Source organism: Tenrec ecaudatus, chromosome 4, assembly GCF_050624435.1.
Source record: "Tenrec ecaudatus isolate mTenEca1 chromosome 4, mTenEca1.hap1, whole genome shotgun sequence".
Classification (NCBI taxonomy): domain Eukaryota; kingdom Metazoa; phylum Chordata; class Mammalia; order Afrosoricida; family Tenrecidae; genus Tenrec; species Tenrec ecaudatus.
The window spans coordinates 161,247,256-161,268,033 of record NC_134533.1 but is presented as its reverse complement, the minus strand read 5'-3'; the positions used below and the strand labels follow the sequence as shown (position 1 = coordinate 161,268,033).

The 20,778-nt window shown below is 35.8% G+C and overlaps 1 pseudogene; it reads left to right on the top strand.

Moving 5' to 3' along the window:
• The first annotated feature begins 511 nt into the window (after nucleotides 1-511).
• On the top strand, nucleotides 512-15,479 carry LOC142446104 (tetraspanin-6 pseudogene; annotated as a pseudogene).
• Nucleotides 15,480-20,778: the final 5,299 nt, after the last annotated feature.

Genomic DNA, 20,778 nt, shown 5'->3' with positions numbered 1-20,778 from the left:
AGTAAGGAAAATGGTCTTTTTTTCTGCGGATACTTCCCTAGGCTACAGGGATGGGCAATGACTGAGGAAGTAGCAGTGTTTCTATCTTATGTGGCCTGTTTATTCCTAAACCTTGTGTCCAGTTCCCTCAACCCCCTCCCAATTCTCTGCCTAAATGCTTTCCTCTTTTCACTAATTCAGAGTTCCTTTGGTGGTTGTTGTTGGTTACTGGATTTGTGAGGTAGGATTGGAGCAATGGTTTGCTTTAACCACCATCTATTTTAAACAAATGGAAGGAAGTAGAGAAGATGCTTACACTTTCTCTGCCCCATGGGTGTCATAAGCGCTAATGCAGCGATTTCATATCACTCCACTAACATGTTTTCAAGAAATATGTTAAATATCAATTTTTGTCTACCATGATCATTATATTTCATTGCTAAGCAGATCTCATTTGTCTGAAAAATAATTAGGTCGTGGAGGTTGTGGCTCGTGTTGGTTGTTAGCCAGTCAGTCTGACGTATGCGACCCCATGTACGCAGAGAAACTACACCACAGGATTGTCAAGGCTGAGAAGGTCAGAAGAAGGTCATCAGGCCTGTCTGAATGGTTTCGAACTTTCTTCCTTTTGACTAGAAGTCAAATTTTTTGTGTCATTTCAGAAGCTGTGTTACAAGGCAGAATCTACTCAATGCTGATCAACGAGAACGTCTGCCTTTTTGTGGCCAAATTCAGTAATATTGAGCATAATTTTCATTGCAGAACTAATGTGATAACTATTCAAGGTTAGTTATTTTTTCCATACTTGTTTTTCTTAAATTTTGAAATTCCTAATCTTAGTCCATGTGGTTGACTGTGCACTTCAAGCAGTCCACCTGCAAATGCCTATTGGTAGACTCCCGTGCACACTCGTATCTGAAAATCAAAGCCACAAACCTTTAATACCTTCAAACAGTTACGTATTCCTACATATATCCAGACTCTCAGAAGAGAGATCTTCGTTTTGTAAGGGTGTAAAACTAAGAAGACACTTAGATAAACCGAATAAATGAGGATTTCAAACTTTGTCTTTTTGCATGATCTGCCACTATGTAATTTGTTATTAGCTAAACTTCCCAGATAACACCTATGTAACGATCATGTGTAAGGAGAAACTAAATATAATATTATGAACACTAATGTATAGATCAACACACAACACAAGAAAGGTTCCTGTAATTTAAATGCACCATTTATAATGAACACAAACAAGATAAATCTATGTGTCCTACTAGATTATGCCTTGAACTTCTAATCTCTGGTTAGCAGTTCAAACCCACAGAGGAAGAACTATAAGGCTTTCTGCTCCCCTGAGATTTTCAGCTTTGAGAACCCAAAGGGGCAGTTCTTTTCTGTCCCAGGGAGATGCTATGAGACAGAAAAGACCAGATGGCAGTCAGTTTAGTGTTTCGTTCTTAGGCTGATCGGATGTTTATTATCAAGTCATGGAAAGGAACAGCAAAGAGGGTCCATGCTAGTGAGCATGGACCAATCCGTTGGAGAAGAAACCAAAATGGGACCAGATTCACATTCATCTTGCATTTCAGAATTGGTTTTACTTCTGTGTGATTATTTATACAGGATAAAAGAATACTCAGACCCAATGCCGTTGAATTGATGCCAACTGTGTTAGACAGCGTTCTCTAGAGAGATAAAACCAGATTGCTGATAATTTTATGTATATATTTATACAGATAGATAATAACACAAGAAATGAGCAGTTAAATTATATATAGATTGATAGATATGCAATACAAGAAATGAACAGTTAAATTATAAAGCAGTACAAATGACTCAGTGCAACTCACTCCCATGAGAGAGTTGTGAGACACTGGCAGCCCTTCAAGTATTGAGGGCCACCAGGTAGTCCTCTGTAGAGTGAGCTAGGCTATCCCAGCACAGGCAGCAAACAGCAAGGCAGGTCAACAATTGTCAGTCAAGTCACCAACTCTCAGTCCCCAGCTCCAGAGATGTAAATTCCAATCGTGTGGTCTTAAAGGGATTTCAACTTATAGCAACACAGTCCACAGGCTAGGCATCCCACAGGTAGTGTAGCCTGTAAGTTGAGGCACAGAACAAGCAAGGCAGCCGCACACTGGTCCGATGATTAAAGAGCGAGAGACAAGAAAGGCCAGGCTCACCGAGCCATTTATCTCTCAGCCCTTCAATTAATCCCACTTGTGTTTATCGGCCACACTGGCACAATAAACTATCTCACCTACTCATAGTGATCTGATGGGATGTGGTAAACTGCCGTTGTGGGTTTCAGAGACGATAATTTTTATGAGACTAGAAAGCCCCATTTTCCTCCTGAGCAGTGGCTGGTGGTTTCTAACTGCTGACCTTGAAGTTAGCAGCCCAAGCCATAATCACTGCATCACCAGGGCTCCTAAGAGATTGCTAACAAGTTATTAATGATGTTTTAAAAACAATTTTATTGGCATTTCATCCACATATCATGTAATTCACTGGTTCATTCAAATTAAGGATTTATTAATGTAAACATCATATTACTCACCCCTTAATACTCACATAACACTTGAAGTTTCTCTTAAATTCTCAAAAGAATTTTAACATTAATAACAATTTTATCATTTAATGTACAGCTTATAATTCCCAATTATGTCAATCTCCTACCAAATACTAAACATGGAAATAATTACCAAAATATATGAACAGTATGATAAATTATTATGAATTTTGAGATACAATATGGAGTAAAATATATAGAATACCATACATACAGAAATAATACTTATAATACATATATTCATGTTTGAATTAAACACTAAAGTTAAATAAAGCCACTTTCATCATATAATTTTTGTTTACATTGGATTTTAGTTCAAAGTACACCAGAAAGAATTTGATTTTTTTTGTTATTTGATTAAGTCAGTAATATTTATGTAAACTAATATTTACTATAAGTATTATTTCTTGAGGTTTTAGGTAAACATTTCTTTTGGAATCAGTATGGTAGTTGGTGGAAAAGAAAAAACCCTCAGCTAGTTCACTCCCTAAAGAAATGGACCAAATTGTGTGGAAAGCAGGTCACCCAAATCCAACAGAAAATAAATGCTCACTGTTGGCTGTTGCCTGTGTGAATATCCCAAGGTAGTAGAGGAAGTGCAAGTACTAATGTTACTGGAATATATGTATCTGCACTATTAATTGCATTTCTAGTTTAAATTTCTAGAATGTTATGAGGTTATAAATTTATTTAAATCACATTTTTGTTAACCTACATTTTTTCATGTGAAATCTGTTAAATACCTAATTCTGGAGCTGTCAGCTTTATATTTAATATTTTAGAATACTAAAGAGAAATCACAACCTGTGAATTTTATTGTTTCAAGCTTCTTGTAGTAAGTTTAAATATAAAACAAAAAGCAACACAAAATGTGTAGTTGACTTAATATACATAATTATGTTCAGTAACTTGAATGCAATTTTAATCAGCAGAAGAGTTTAGTTTTATTTTATTTTGTTGTATATCTTATTTTCAATTAAATTACAACCAAATTATTTGCACTTGATCTTAGCCAAAAGCCTGACAAGTGATTATAACCAAATTACTTGGTTGACTGTTCCTATTTTCACACATAGTTACATAAATTTATTTCCCATCTTTATCTACTTCTTTTACTATGGTAATCTTTTAATTATGCACCGAACCCCACTGCCATCAAGTGGATTGTGAGTCATAGCAAGGATATAGAACCAAACAGAAATGTTCCTTAGGGTTACTTTTTTGACTTGAATTTTTTTGGAACCAGACAGCTCCATCTTTCTCCAGCAGATATTTTGGTGAGTTTGAACCATGAACCTTACAGAGAGCACCAATGTCAAATCAACACTGCCACCAGAGATTCTTTTTTTGTAATTAGATGATTCACATTCATATGTGCTTTCTGCTCATATTGTGCTATTTAGCATAAGTGCAGTTTTTTTTTTGGGGGGGAACTTTGGAAACTTTCAACTTTGGATCTGTGAATTTCAATTTTTAATAACATAAGAACTACATCTTGATAAAATTAATTTTAGACTCATGTCATATAATTTTGTAATGTCTTTCTTTGTTCATATTGTTTTCTATAAGGAGTAATATGGATTTCAGATGTATTTTGCTCTCTATTTCCTAATAATTCAATTCAACTTAAATCTGATCAGTGGTTACGCTGAAATTTTCAAGTAGCTTTTAGCTTTTTTTTTAAATATCAAATCAAGTGCTATAATACCTTTTAATAATGCTATTTCTAAATCTGGTACTATGGTTGAAATTTTTAGACAATTTTTGCTGTTATTATTTCTAACATTATATAATCTAATGACCATTTTATATGTCTAAATTCTGATTGTCATTAATTAAATTATTATGTGTATTAATATTTAATTATACATTTAAAAGTAGCCAAATATGTATTGATAAAAATGTAAATCAAAGAAATACAAGGGAAAGGACACTGCACTGGGTCATAGAACAGATTGTATCACTAAACTTCAGGAAAGACAGAAAATTTTGCTGAGCATTAGGGGTCTATGGTGGGACCTGTAGAAGAATTGTTTCTGGCCCTATCCACACATTTTTTTGGTTTCTTTTTTTCTGCACATAATGAGCAAAGTGGGCAGACAGTCATAATTTCTGAATGCTATATTATACAGCTTCTGCTGCTAGAGAAGACTAACATATTTTATCCTAAATCCAAAATCTCAAGGAGGGGAATATAGACCCAGCTCTGGCCAGTGGGAATACACTATAGCAACTAACAAGTACTTAAAACCTAGATGTTAATCTGCCAATAGTTTCTGAACATAATTTTTTGTTAGTCACTAAGGTAAGTACTAAAATAATTAGGAATTCTCAAATTATAGGAAAAGTAGTAAATGATTATAGCACTATAATAATCGTATAACAGAAATATCATGTGTTTTGAGCTTTCACTTCTGCCTGGTGATATAGTTCATATTTATTGAAATTATATGTTTATGGATTAAGTAACATTTATATGTAAAGTATATGTTAAAAATATTAACCCAGTATATGCAAAGACATTCTGGTCATTTTGTAATTTGTTTAATTGATTTGTAATTTTCACTTATGACTATTGCAGTAAAGCAAAATTACTCTTTATAACTTATTCCCAATAAATCGGTGGACCATTAAAACAGGGAGTGTGAAAAAAATAGAGATTGTTTAACTTTGCTAAAAGTACACCAATTCAGAAGCAAGAACGCACACCACACACACGCAAACCGAGGGATGAAGTATATCCTAGATAGCTTGGAGTGGTGGAAGAGCAGCACTAATCTAGAAGTGAGTAGAGGATCAGGGCCAGACTATAAGAACACTGAACTTTTCAGCCCATGGAAGATAAATCTGATTGCCTTCAGACAAGAGCTTCTGTGCTAAAGAAACATTATGACATTCCTGAGAAGGGTAGAAGCCATAGGGTCGTGTGGCTGAGAGGACCAGAGAGACACATTTGAAGGCATGGCTGATTTGAAGTTCTGTGGACAAAATTATTATGCCTTAGCCCTCTCTGATCTTGATTTGTAACCTGATATCCTGATATATCCCTCATAAATTATGCTCATCATGAGTACCCTTTGCTTGTTTTGTGGAGCCCTTTGTGAAACCCAACAGAGAAGTAGCATGCCATGGGCAGGGCAGTTGGTGCTGGAATAAAACTCAAACTCATTACCGTTGAGTCAGTTCTGATTTGTAGTGACCCTCCAGTGGCTAGTGGATTCAAACAGCTAACCCCATGGTTAGCCGCCCAATGTGTAATCCACTACAATTCACTGCACAACCAGAGCTCCTTGGTGTTAGAATAAAGACAATGGTAGGTTAAAGCATGTCTGTCCTTAGCCACACATAAGCTAAAGTATAATCATAATCCAGATGGTGATATTAAATTAATTCACATCTACATCCACTTAAAATTGTTTACAATCCAATGAGGTTAATACTCTAAGGCCACTGACTTATGAAAAATTCTATTGAATAAGCATATTGTTTAAAACATTCACATTCTGCAATGTGGCACTGAAAATAGTTCTTCTCGCCTCCATGTCATAGCTGAATAATATTGTACAAGTTCTTGGACTCCAACATTTATATTGTGTCATTCAGCCGCTCAAGAAGTTTGCCAGAAAGGAGTGTTACTGCAATCTAGAAGCCATATTGCAAGATTGAAGATATTGGTAGGAGACCAAGATATTACAAGTTTGAAGATATTGGTTGAAGATATTGCAAGATTGCAAGATTGAAGATATTGCAAGACTGAAGATATTGGTAGGAGACCAAGATATTGGCAGTGCCAAGATGATGAGATGGTGAGATAATGTGACAGGTGTGTTTCCTGGTCCACATGGGCTTCTTGGGCCACACAGGCAAAGATGAAGGGACCATATGACTGAGAGGATCATAGAGACTGGGTTGCTGGCTGAGGAGGAGTGTTGATGTGGACAGTATCTATATCCTTACTATGTACAGCTCCTGACTTATGGTTACCTATTGATTTTCCTAATAAATCTCCATACTTTTGAGTATTATCTGTGAGTCCTACATGGTCATCGTACTGAAGTATTAAGTCCAACGTAGAAGCAGAATGCTGCAGAAAGAATGGCTGGTGTCAGAGCGGGTAAAGAAGTGTGGAGCGTGGAGGCATGTCTGACCCCTGCCTCTTGGAAATAGAGAAGCCAAACAGGTTATATATGGGCCACCCACCACCCACTCTGTTTATTGCACTATTGCATGCTAAATAGACTATAGCGGAGTATAGGCATAACTTTCATATGTACTAAGAAACCAAAAAATTCATGGGACTCACTTTACTGGGATATATCAAAAGGATGGCTGTACCTTCATAGTTCCAATCATGCAGTTCCAAAAAGTACTAGTTTATCTCATTTCTAGTCATATAAAACATTAATGTCAAGCAAATCTAAATAAACCTGTTCTTTTCACAGCTCCGTGTTCAGTGATTCAAAACTCACTTATGTTCCTTATCTCCCAAGGAACCTGTAAACAGTGTTGAAATGTTTTAACTTGGAAATGTCAGTTTTCCCAAGAGTAAAACTTCATAGAAGGATATGAAAGTACAGACAGACAGTATGCACAGCTAAAAAAACTCTTTATTCCTTTATATTCACAGTCACCTATTACATGCTGCTGATACCTGGCTAATTCCTGTTCATCCTTCACCATTTAAGAAAAAATAAATGTCAGAGACTTCTGATCATGGAGTTTTACACACACACACACACACACACACACACATATATATATATACATATATATTTCAAAATTACCTTCATGCATAAAATTCAGTTTTAATTTTATTTTTTGAAAGTCCATAGAAGTTTCAGGATCACTTCAACGAATAATCTCTTAACACCACAACAAAAAATAGAATCAAGACCTTGAGAGGATTTTGTGGAAGTCTAAGGCAGGCAATTTTAGATGGTATATTTTGGTCTTTTTCTACACTGGGTCAGCACCTTCCTGTGTGTCTCTTAAAATCATCTTGTACAAAGCTTGGAGGACATGCCAGGCAGGCTCCTGCCTGTGTTAAATCATTTACAAGCTGGTGAGCTGTTTAAACGCTATATTGAATCTTAACCGTGGATGAGAGGGGTAAGCCCAAGTTGAATTATTAAAGTTCAAAATCATTTATAAAATGTCATGACCAAGAGCATTTACTTATCCATAATACCCCAAAGCCGTTAACATTCACAGTCCAAACATCAAAGAATAAACTATCTTCACTCCCACTAGAAAAGAGCAGCGTTAGAGGTCCACTTCCCTCCGATGATATTTCAGGGGTGTGTGACTCTCAGACACACTTTGAACATTCAAATCCTCTTAAACTCTTAGTCACACTTCTACTTTAAAATTCAACACTTGTTTTTGGTGCTATAATGACTCCTAAAGCGCCTTAAAGTATTAATTTCAATAAATAGTAATGGCATGGAGTCTTACTTTTTTCATCAATTAAACACAATCCTGGTTGTTTTACAGTATGTGTTGTGCATCGTTTCTTGGTAAATGTATAATTGCTAATAAAATATGGTGTTTTGTTTCTAATATATCTTTGTAGCCAAAGTATAAGTAAGAATTATGTAGATGTCATCTCACAAATAGGTTAGGATGTGGTTTAAAACTTGTATATTTAAATTTTGTCAGGGGAAAATAGATGAGGCAGTAGCTGAGTAGAGATCTACATAGAATCTAAATATGTAGATACTAATTGCATTGTTTGGCTTATAATCATGCTACAGCATTAGCGGCACATCACCCTCACACAAGAGTGTGACTAGCTTGATATTCTTCTAATCCAGTTTTGATTTCCCGTTCCATTCTCCCATTCTCCTTCTCATATGGCCAAACTTCACAAAGAATGTACCCCTTCCATAAAACCCTTGCAAAAATGCCTCTCCTATCCCAAACTCTTCCCATCATCTCTTAAAAACTATGCATTCTATAAAATAATCACCATGAATCCAGTGACCTGAAATGTCTCTGTAAAGGATATTTTTGTCTGCTGTTTTTCATGGGCTTTGCAGATAAACTAGAGAAGAGAAGGCAGTATTTATGTATAGGACAGATTTCTTTTCTTAATCTGTGCTGAACACCAGAAAAGCAAACATCTAGGGTGTCAACATAGGGTTTGACCTAGAATAAATATTTACTAAATATATATTTTGTAGTCTGTATCCAGGAGTCGCTGATTGGTATAAAAAGTTAAAACCCTTGACTGATAACAGACATGTGAAATTTCAGTCCATCCAAAGATGTGTGAAAAGGCTTGGCGATTCACTTCTGGAAAATAAGTCATTGAAAACATTATGGAGCATGTTGTGATACACAGGTCAGAATAGAATTCATAGCACCTGATGAAACATATACCCAGAAAAAAATATTTTAGTCATCATTAAGATAAAATATACTGGGAAGAAAGATTTTTTCAAGCCAATAGTATTCTTTATGTCACATATCACTCATAATCTAGTTTGTGTTGTCCTAATGAAAATGGAAACACTTTCTACACAGTGACATGTAAAAATATTTTTAAAATTAATTCTATTTTTACTTACCTTGCTGATATTGGATATAACAACATTTTGAAATTCCTAAGAAAGTGTTCATGGTTATGTACAAAAGAATGTATTGTGATTTTCATGTAAAATTCTCTTTATATTCCTAGAGATAATATTAGCATGGGAAATGTTGTAAATAGAGGACCATTTCATGAACTGTATCAGTTCATGCACTGCAAGAAAAATCATCACATATGTGATTTTCAAAGTTTTACCTCTTGAAATTACTGTTTAGTATTTGCAATGACTATACAAACAGAAACTTTTCCTAAACATTCTAAAGAAAAATATATAGAAAAGAAGGCACTTCAGAAGAATTATTTCAAAATACGGTATGCTGTTCTTGTTAAGAAATCGTTCATGTTAGGCTACTTCGTTTTGTTTCTTTATGACCGCACATTGAGGGATTCTCGAAGTTAGCTAAGAGCACAGCAAGAATTCTGCTGGCATTGTGGATGTTAAGAAAGGAAAGATTGAATAAAAATATGGCTCCAGTTTGACTTTTATTTTTACAAATTAAAAAATATATACTTTTGGAATATTTCTATTGAAGATATGTTAAATCTTATTGTGTGTAATGGTCTAATCTACTCTACATAAAAAAGAATGCCTTTTGCCATATTAACAGATTCATAGTTATCTCGTAGAGCAGAATATAACTGTCTGATAGCGTATGCAAGACTTCCTCTGAATGGAGGCAGGTTGTCCTCTCTTTCTTCCTCGGCAGAGCTGGTCAGCTCAAAAGACTGCCCTTGTCGTTAGCAGCTGACTGCAGCACCACCACATAGTTCACCTTGGAGAGTCATTCCAAAATAAAGTCATCACTCTAAGACAAAGTAAATATATCTCACTGACTAGTGAATACTACAGCAACCAGTGAATTATTAGACCACAGAAAGTATATTGAAAATATGAAAAAAGCATATAGTAAAGGACAGAACAATTGTATATTTCTAGATAAATTACCTATTTGAGTTCTTAACTAACTTTATTTTTATAGATAACCATTTATTTGACAATAATTATCTTTATCAAGATTTGAATGGAAGGGAGAGAGGAATCACTATTTCTGAAACAAGGAGCTTCTGTTCAGGGTGAGATTAAATTTGGCAATGGGTATTGGTTACACACAGCATAACTGGTGTAACCACCGTCGTTTGAGAACAAGAAAACGTTTTATATGGACAAACGTGTGCTATCAGGACAAACGTGTGCTATCAATATATCTACAGCGATGTAAACAAAAGACTCATATATACTGTCCAAAAGTCAATCCTGTTGTTCTTGTACCAGCACCTCTGCCTAGGAATTTCAATTTATTAGGAAAAAGTATGAATTTTCCTATAGTGGCAGAAAACAAATAAGAGTAGTGTTATCTGTCAACCACTCACCAAACATTATAATCCAATGAGAGAATATTAACTCTACTGTAAGATGCAGTTATAATAAAGGGAAAGTGGAGTAGAATGTAGACAGCAATATGATGTCCCACTATGATGTACTAAAAATGAGTCCAGGGTTTTGACATAGGATCGAATTTGTCTTATATTAAGAGCGTGGGGATTCGCTATTGCTTGCTGCATGGAACTGAAAGAAGCTTTTGATTGTTTTGGTCTTCCAAAATTTGCTCTTACCTTCCCACTGAGTTGTTGAGAAATCACTGGAGTGATTCTGATGGAAGGAGATGCACCTCACACTTGCCAGGTTCATTTAGGAGTTTTTAAGTTTCTGGGCCAAACTAAGATGCTCCCTGGTATTTCTCAATTACACTGTGAATCACTTTTGGTTCTGACCTGTAGGTCATACATTAGCTATTGATGGGCTAGAGGGAAAATGATCTAAAACTCAGAGGCACTTAAAGATTTACTTGGGCTGAAAGGAGCCTTGAAATGTTCCCGCTGCCAGCCCAAGGGGTCCAAGAAACTAGAGCAGGAGGTACAAGATTTAAAGAGATCATTTATTCAGTAGGGTAATTGCTGAACCCCTGCTGACACCTCTTCCATGAAGCATTCCCAGCCCGTCTCCCCCTATGCACCATGTGCAGAATGAATTAACTCTCTCTGCTGCAGTAGCACTTTGGAAAACTTCAGACACTTATTTTACTGATTTCATACTTGTAGAAATTCTTGTTTCCTGCAACCGATTATGAGTTTTAAAATTATGGAATAACTTTTACTCTTTTCTATAACTTTCACACCTATGTTAGTAATAACTAAGATTTTTATTTTGTTTTCTAACTTAAAATTAATTTCAGAAGACATTATGAAAAGAACAAAGTGGAAGGGAGATTTACTGTACCAACAATGAATTTTAAAGCTGGAAGTTTATTGGAGAATCAAGCATGATTTAATTTAACAATATTTAAGAGAGAATGTGTGTGCATGTCTGTTCTAAGTTTAGCTTACCACAAAAACTTTTCAAAATGTTTTATGTGAGTGTGTATGTGTTTGTATGTGTGTGTGTTCTGCCCAGTCCACACAAAGCCAGGGTCTTTAGAAAGTGATATAGAGATTTTGTCAAATATTATATCACATCAGGTCACCCCAGCTTTGGAATACATATATAAATATTAAGAAATAAAATTTGGAGGACAATATATGGTCAAGTGATGAATTTAATGAATGAAAATTTAAAAATAAAATTAAAATTAAAATAATATCTTGTATCATTTGATTGTGATAAATATCTATAAGAAAAATTCACCATTCCTACATTTGTTAAGCATAAAATCAGTGACATATTCATGCTGTGAACCCATCGCATCTATGCCTTTACAACCATTTTAAAGTTAGTTTTTCTAGTTGCTTGTACTCATGCTATTTCCCCCGTGCTAATTTTGTCCTCACAACATCCTTATGAGTTAAATTAAGCAAATATATCCACAATATAAATTCATTTTTCTTTCATATGCCAGTGTGGCATAATAGCTTCCCAAGATTGCTTATCATTTATTCTCTATTCTCAATTCCCTACAAAGGGATATAAATTGGCACATGATAAACATTTGTAACATGATTTAACCGTGCTGTGAGTGTTATTTACAGAACTCAAAACAGTCCTCCTCATCTCAAGTTCACGCCTATTACTTTAAGTCTGGAAAATAAGTTTATAACTAGATTGTCAGAGATACTTTGAGTCTAGATTATGTTGATTCCATAACGAGAGTAAGCAATAAAGTTTCTCTTGACTACCACAAAGCTGGAGAATTTTAGACAAATACATTTAGATCAAATTTGCTACCACATAACTGGGGGAAAAACTATACATAATTTTTCATTCTCTCTTTAAATAGATCTTATTTTGCAGAGCAATTTTAGGGTTAGAGGAAAAAAGCAGATGGTACACAGTATAAATTTTCTACATAATTCCTTACCCCTTTATAGTGTTAAAATTTCCTACTGATATGGCACATTAGGTACAATTGATGATCAACTTTTAAATATTATTATTAACTAATGTCCAGAAAAATGCAAAAAGGCCCACAGAAGAGCAAGGGGAACAGAACAACGAAGTCCTCAAGGAATACTGAAAATAGACTTTGGGGCCAGGTTGTGACACCCCTTCAGAATCAACCAGAAAAGTATTCCTCAGGGTCAACAAATAGACGTTGAACTATTTACAAGCTTTTTTTGGTTCTTGGTCATTTGCTGTTGCTTTCTTTTATTGCTTTGTTTTGCTCTGTCTTGTTTTTTGTACAAATTATGATCTCTGCAGGTCTATCTAGATACGATAGGTAGGGCAAACAATCTGGAGAAGAAAACCACAGGACCAACAGTTCCAGGGGTGGGGGGCATGGGAGAGAGGGAGGCCGGGGAAAGGAAGTGGGTTTTAAAAATCCACGGAAAAGGGAACAACAAGTGATTTAAAGTCGATGGTGAAGAGGGTGTTGGAGCCCTGTTAGGGCTTGTTCAAAGGTCACTTAATCGAGAGGAATTACTGAAAGCTGAACATGATAGTGGAACAAGAGGAAAGTAAAAGGAAATAGAGGAAAGAACTAAGAGATAAAAAACATTTATAGAGGTCTAAATATAGGCATGTACATATGTAAATATATTTATATATAATGATGGGGAATAGATCTATGTGCATATATCTATAGGTTTAGTATTAAGATAGCTGATGGACATTGGGCCTCTATTCTACTCCCTCAATGCAAAAACACTTTGTTCTAGTAAACTGGAATTCCATAATGCTCATGTTACTGACATGATTGCTGAAGACAAAGTGGGTGCATAAGCAAATGTGGTGAAGAAAGCCGATGGTGGCCAGCGATCAAAAGATATAGTGCCTGGGGTCTTAAAGACTTGAAGATCAAAGCCCACACAGAAGAAGCAAACAAGTCTGTGTGATTATGAAGTGTTGATAGATTCGGGTATCAGGCATCAAAGAAAAAAAATCATATCATTGCTAATGAGGGGGAGTGGGGAGTGGAGACACAAAGCCCATCTGTAGACAACTTGGCATCCCCTTACAGAAGGGTCTCGGGGAAGACACGAGCCAGTCAGGGTGTAGTACAGCACCAAGGAAACATACATCTTTCCTCTCGTTCTCTAATGCTTCCGCCCCCCTGCCCCCACTATCATGATCCCAATTCTACCTTACAAATCGAGCTACACCAGAGGATCTACACTGATATATATCAGAGCTGGAAACACAGGGAATCCAGGACAGATAAACCCCTCAGGACCAATAATGAGAGTAGCAATACCAGGAAAAGGGGAAAGTTAGGGAGAAAGGATCACAAGCATCCACATGTAACCCCCTCCCTGGGGACAGACAACAGATATACAATAAACAATGAGAATAATAAGCAATGAGAATAATTACCAATAGACATCAGTGAAGGGAGACATCAGTCAGTTTAAGACATGAGAAAATAATAATTTATAAATTATGAAGTGTTGATGAGGGAAGAAGGGTGAGGGAGGGAGGGAGAAATGAGAAGCTGATACCAAGGGCTGAAGTAGAAAGAAAATGTTTTGAAAATGATGATGACAACAAATGCGCTTGACACAATGGATGGATGTATAGGTTGTGATAAGAGTTGTACAAGCTCCCAATAAAACGATTAAAAACAAAAAACTGTGGGTACAATGTCAGTTTAGCAAGCCTCAAAGGATGTGGCTTAACTTCTTAACTCTGCCTTGTAACTCAAAGGAACCAGTGGACCATGTAGAGAAGAGTGACTGGTTTCAAAGTAGCTTGAATTGCAAAAGAAATAGTGGTCAACTCTTCGTCTAAAGAAGGATATTTATTTTATCTAAAAGCAAAGTACTGAGTGCCTCACACGAACTTTAGATCCATGTTCATTGGCCCATCGAACACTTTCCTGTTCAGTAAGGTCATTATTTTCTAATGCAAGGTTATGTTAGCATTCAGTGCTCTTTTATACTTTGTCGTAAAATAGATTAATTTGAACAGTTTGCCCAGTATAGATCATTTATTTTTACTAACTTTGGATGATGACAACATATTTTTAAGATATAGCCTATGATAAGAATCTGGTTTTTATAAAGAATTTCCAATATTTAGCTCAAGGCATATATCCTGAATTTTAATTGAAATATGCACACAACTCAATGTACCAAATGTACCAAATTTTAAACATCCTTTAGAACAAACTAACTTTAGGGCGTGATGATGTGGATGTCCCATCCATTCTTAGTCAAGGCATGGTGGTGGTGTGATGGAAACTGCAGACCAGACCAGCTACTACTCATCTCCTGAGCATCCTATTGATCCACACTCCATCCTCGGTTTCAGTGGCGTCATCCATGCTGTTGGCGTCTAGGCCAGGTCAACCTGGAGATTATTTTCCCTTTTAAAAGAAAAGGGCAACAATGTTTCCTTCATGATCCTTGGCACTGGCACTGGCATGAAACTTTTGGGTCCCTTTACCTGTTTTATTACCTTCTTCTGCCTGGGTGCTAAAACGGTACGCACTGTTTCTAACTCCATGGTTCTTTTTTTGGTTGTTCCTCAATCATAAGATTTGTTTTCAGACATGAGATTAAGAATAATTTTAAGGCGGCTCTGAAACAATGTGATACAACAGGTGGTTATCGAAGGAATGCACTAGACACGATCCAAAATAAATGGCATTGTGGTGGTATCACCACAGAGATTAGGGAAGATACTAATTATTACTCAAAGAAAAAATTTCCAAAGAGCTGCTGTAAAACTGAATGTACTCCAAACACAGATCAAAATAAACCCGGAGTTTGCTTCATAAAGGCAATGATTAGAACAGTGTCAGAAATGGGCGTCGGTGCAGGATTTTCTTTGGAGTTGCTTGCTTCCGATGGATTGGTATCTTTCTTTCCTACTATCCTTTCCGTACCATAACAAATACAGTATGAGATAGCATCGCCACTGTATCTTCAGGCTTACTTCTCTCCAACTTTAAGATCACTTGACTAGTCAATTATTTATGCGAGCAATATGAGATTATCTGAATGAAAGACAACTGGCCCTATATTGCAACAGACTGAAAATAAACAATGAGAATACTTACCAATAGACATTCAATCCACATATTAGTCCAGTAGGCTGAGTCACTTTACACTTGTTAAATATGCATTCAGTCCTCTTAATATCCCTTCCATTCTAAATATTTGAAGTGTCCCCTATTGCCCTAAAACCCTGCAAGAACTAGTCATTGTAAATGAGATACGATATTCTTCATGAATTTCCTTTTTTTCACTAGGAGTCTTTGCCAGGCACTATGGATGTGCTATGCAGATGTATGATTCAATAGCTCCCTCTGAACTTACTACTGATATAGTGTCCCTCAGAACTGTCCCCTCCCCAGCCAAAGCTGCCTGGTTTGATTGTGTAATATGCACCAAGAAGTAAGCTGTTTTTCTAACATGTAGGAAAGAATTATGCCTTATAATATATAACTACAGTTGTGTATATATATATACATATTTTATATATATATATATATATATATATATATATATAATAACTACATCACATTCTGTGATGGCGATGGTCGTCGCCCTAATGCACCTAAAGACTAAGATGCTATTCGTGGTTGAGACAACCAGATTTCAATACAGTTACCTGTGTGTCCAAATTACGTGTTTGTACTGACGCTTACATTTTCTTTATCTGAAGGGTTCTAGTTATTAATTCAATGAGGTTGGGATTAATAGCTTCTCTTTATGGATTTAATTTCCTTAGCTTTGGCTGGTATTTTTTCCACTGGAATGATGTGATTTAATTGGTCAACTATAGTTATCATAGTTTTAGTTTGTGTTCTTGATTAATAAATTTTTTAACACAGTGAAAACAAACAAAAACAATTCTGCAGGTTTTCCAACTCCAACTAAAAACATATTTTACTAAAGATATACTAATGAATCTGAAAAGTCAATCAATCAACAAATACTTCATAAAACTTATTTAAATATTGACTAAAAGAAAACTAATGCTCTTTGATGAATGACCTAAATAAAATATAATTGATATGTTACCAATTCATAAGCGAAGAAAGTAACACTTAAAAAAGCAACAACTTCCTTTTACAATTCTGTGTTCCATATGTATAATCAAAACAATTTTAACAAAATCTTTTCTTCTGTTTTTGCTTCTTCCCTTTCTCATTTTCTTCCTTTTTTTAAAAAAAATTCTCTATCATTATTTCCAATCTTCTTTCTTTTACACCTTCTATAATCCATTAATTCAAGACACCAAAAATCAGGGTTGATATTCAACTACTACACAAAAATACAGCCTGTTGTATAAGGGACTGCCATCGGTTCTAACTGTTCTAAACTCAATCTTGCCTGCTGTAAAATAATATCGCAAGTGTCATGTATAGTTCACTGTATTAAAAGAAGGCACAGAAATGAGTGGTATAGAATTCTTACTCCAAGGACTACATAGTCTATGAATGAAACAATATTAAAATGTGATACAATGAGTAATACATAGCTAATTTAACACAAAGTAAATTCCTATGTACTCAGATTTAATTTAAATCTTAATAATATTTTAATACTCTGTACACATCTTAAAATAAAAATAATCAAAGAAAATATATGCATGGATATTTGTAATAAGCCTTGATAATTTTGTCATTGTAATGTGCAGCTTGCCTTAATTTATGGAACTAGGTGTGTCTTTCTAGGAATTAATCTGTTAGCATAATTTTATAGTTTCGCACAAGCATAGTAAATGCTGAACTAATTAAACCATTGTAAAACTGTTAGGAAAAGTTTTATCTGCACACATATCATAAAATTGTTAGGCAGTGAGAAGCAGGGCCAGGGCTTTGTCTTTCGCCATGTCTGGAGGCTCAACTACAGGAGGTTGCAAGAGACCCAGGTGAGCCCCAGCCAGCCATAAAGATTACTGAGCATGCACCAATTCTAGCTAGATCCAGATTGGCAGCACACCTGGCTGGCCCAAACTAGGCCCAAGTGGGCTAAATTCAGCCAATGGGATCAAACAATACATCTGACCACGCCTCCCAGCCAAAGGCCCGAAATACCAGAAGCAGACCTCTTCCTCGCCCTTCTGCTCAGCTGAGCTGTGTCTCTGGCATCAGGCCTCACGTGTAGGTGCGCAGTCCCACAAGTTTGCTGTGAAATCGCAAACTTCTGTCTTTTATAAAAACTCACATGGATCCCAAATCTGGCTTAGGCGTGAATTCTTTTTCATGCAAAGCCAAGAATCCAGGTATTTTCCACCTGAGAAACCTAACATATTCACCACACAAAATATGCCAATCCATCGTATGTTGATGAGTGCATGAAAGTATGTCCAATAGAGTAAAACACTTTCACTTAAATATTTGCCAGCATAATTTATATAATTTGATATCTTTTTATAAAATGATGTATTTAAAATTACTTTTAAGCCAATGAATTGGAATTGAGAAACGATGATGTTGCCAATGCATATTTTCTCTAAGTGACACAAAGGAAAGAGATGCTGGAACCAGATGACAGACACTGTGGGGTGTAGATTTTATTCTGAGATCAGCAGGTGGTATCAGTACAGACTTTTTCAATAAGGAGGGCAGGACCAACATTGATTTTAGAAAAATAACTCTGGTTGGCATTGCTGGAGTGTGGAGGGAAATTGCTGAAAAGAAACTCATGACTAGTTCTCACGCTGTCCTTCCTGGGGTCTTGCCTGAATTTTTTCTGTTGTTCTGATCCATCTCACAATGTCTTAAAGAAAGTTCTACTTTTGTCAGCACTCTCTTTTTACATTTTCTGAGTCATATTTCTCACAAATTTCAAATATTCTACCTTAGCCCCAAAGTTTTCAAAAAAACAAACAAAACAAAGACCCAACTCTCATTTACTTCTCACACATGCTTCATGGACCCTTCCCGTGAACGGCTAATAGAGGCCGTTACTGGCACATCGCTGATGTTTTGCTTTATTTGGTTTATCATACACATGAGTTGTAAGAGATGTTTTCTAGTAAGATGTTTTCTAGTAAAATGCTTTGGTTGGATAAAGTATTAATTTTTAAATAGACAAAATAACTGCAGCTGTATTTTAAATTTCATTAAATAACTCACTGTATTTAATAAAAGTTTCATCATCTCCATATATTAGACATTTTTTCAGATACTAGAAAAGTTAAACGCATATTCTTATCTTTGTGGGTTTAGTTATTAAACCCACTGGAGTTAGGATACTGTTTCGGTTATTTACTGTGTGTATGGGTGTAACCACTATGGTAGTTAGAGTATTTAAAGTCCGATCATTATTTTGTCACAATTCCAAGAGTTGGGGCTTTGGGCAGATTTCTCTTGGAATGTCTCCTGTCCACCGTAATGTTGTCTGGGACCTCAGGTGGGAAAGGTAGTTTAGTTAGGATGACCAGGTCTTTCCATGGATGTCTTGTTATACAGGTGACTAAATGGCACTTAAATAATCCTTAGAAGCAGCATTCTGGGAGACTGAGAACAAAAGCTGCACAGTTTTGAACTTTTGGTTCAGTACTTCCATAATGCCTTTCTCAGGAGACATTTTTTGCTTGCCAAAGCAGTCCCACGGACAGCACTGATTCAAGTGTGGGAAACTATATTTCACCGAATGATAGAAGGATATGAAAAAAATGCATAGTCATTCCCATTTTCCATAAAGACCTATTCAAATATATTGTTGTCAATATTAATTTAAAATAATATTACTTGTTATTTGGAGTCTTGTTAATATATTAAGTAATTTTTCTCTCATTTGTAATTGCAGGCTTCTGACTCTGTTGCTGGGAAACAAGATCCAAGATCAGTGGTCACTGTTTGAGACAAAGAGATACCAAGTTATTCTGAAACATGAAACAGGAAGAAATAGTGGGGTTTGCTACTTCCCAACCGCTTCAACGATTCAGTGAAAATAAAGCGAGTTATATACCTTAAAATTTGTGACAAGAAGACAGATCTTACAGTGATCACAGGAAGTGCTTAACAGGTGTGTAATTACAGGCACAATTGATACTCTGAACAATGTGACAAATGCAAAATTTGCAATGATTACAGGAAATTATCAATACTAACATTTCCCCAGAGCTCAATAGGCTACCATCCACTGAAGCCTTCTTTATCAAAATTTTGGATATTCCATTGCCTGTCCATAAGGATATTTCTGTACCTGGATTCTCCTGTCTCTGAATGCTTCCTGTATAGTTACTTATTTTAATGACCTTGCTAAATGTCTTTCTGAGTGAAAACATCCATTGGTTGAGCTTAAAAGGAATTTCCACTGCTAGGGTGGAGACTGTTATATTTTGGATTTATAAAACTAAATCATCTATGTCTATGTCTATGTCTATGTCTATGTCTATGTCTATGTCTATGTCTATGTCTATGTCTATGTCTATGTCTATGTCTATGTCTATGTCTATGTCTATATCTATATCTATATCTATCTATTCCTAAAATTTTGATTAACAAACTGTCCCTCGTAGTGCTATGGATCAATGAGGGACTTCATGTCTCATAATGGGGTCAGCCCTATGTCCCTCTCTGCTTTGGCTGCTCTGAGCGGGAATATTGTCCTCAGGGCTTGGTGGGCCGGGATTGCTACACTCTCTCTTCCTCTTCCTTCATGTGCTCCTGTGTGCGCTGATCAGACACATCCTTCTCCTTGAGGTATAGCTTCAGTGCCATCCTCTGAAATGAATTCTTCTGCAGGAAGGAGGGGCTGTCCACATAGTTGGGATTGGGGCTGGCCCCGTAGTCCTCTCTATTGGTTCTCTGCTTCATACCAGTGTGTTGGATTCACATATTGGAGCACCATTTACCCCAACTTTTACATAGAAAGTTGACCCCTAATTTAGGCAGTCAAAATAGACCAAATATCTTCAAGTTTCAATTTGAATACCTACTACTATCTCAAAGGAAAACTGATATGGTATGGATAGAAATGCAAACATATGTCTTTTTCTAGTAAACTGTAGTATAAGTAATCATTTTCCATACTTAATTCTTCCAATGGTCTTATATAGGTTAATGGGTAGTTTTACAAATGAGAAAGAGAATAAATTTAATCTCATTCATTGATCTCGCCATATCCATTACAGATCAAATTAAATCAACTTATTATTGTAGTATTAATGTGCAATTTATTATTGCAGTATTGTGTAAAAATTAAAATATTTAAGTTGATGAAATACATTAATGAAGTAAAT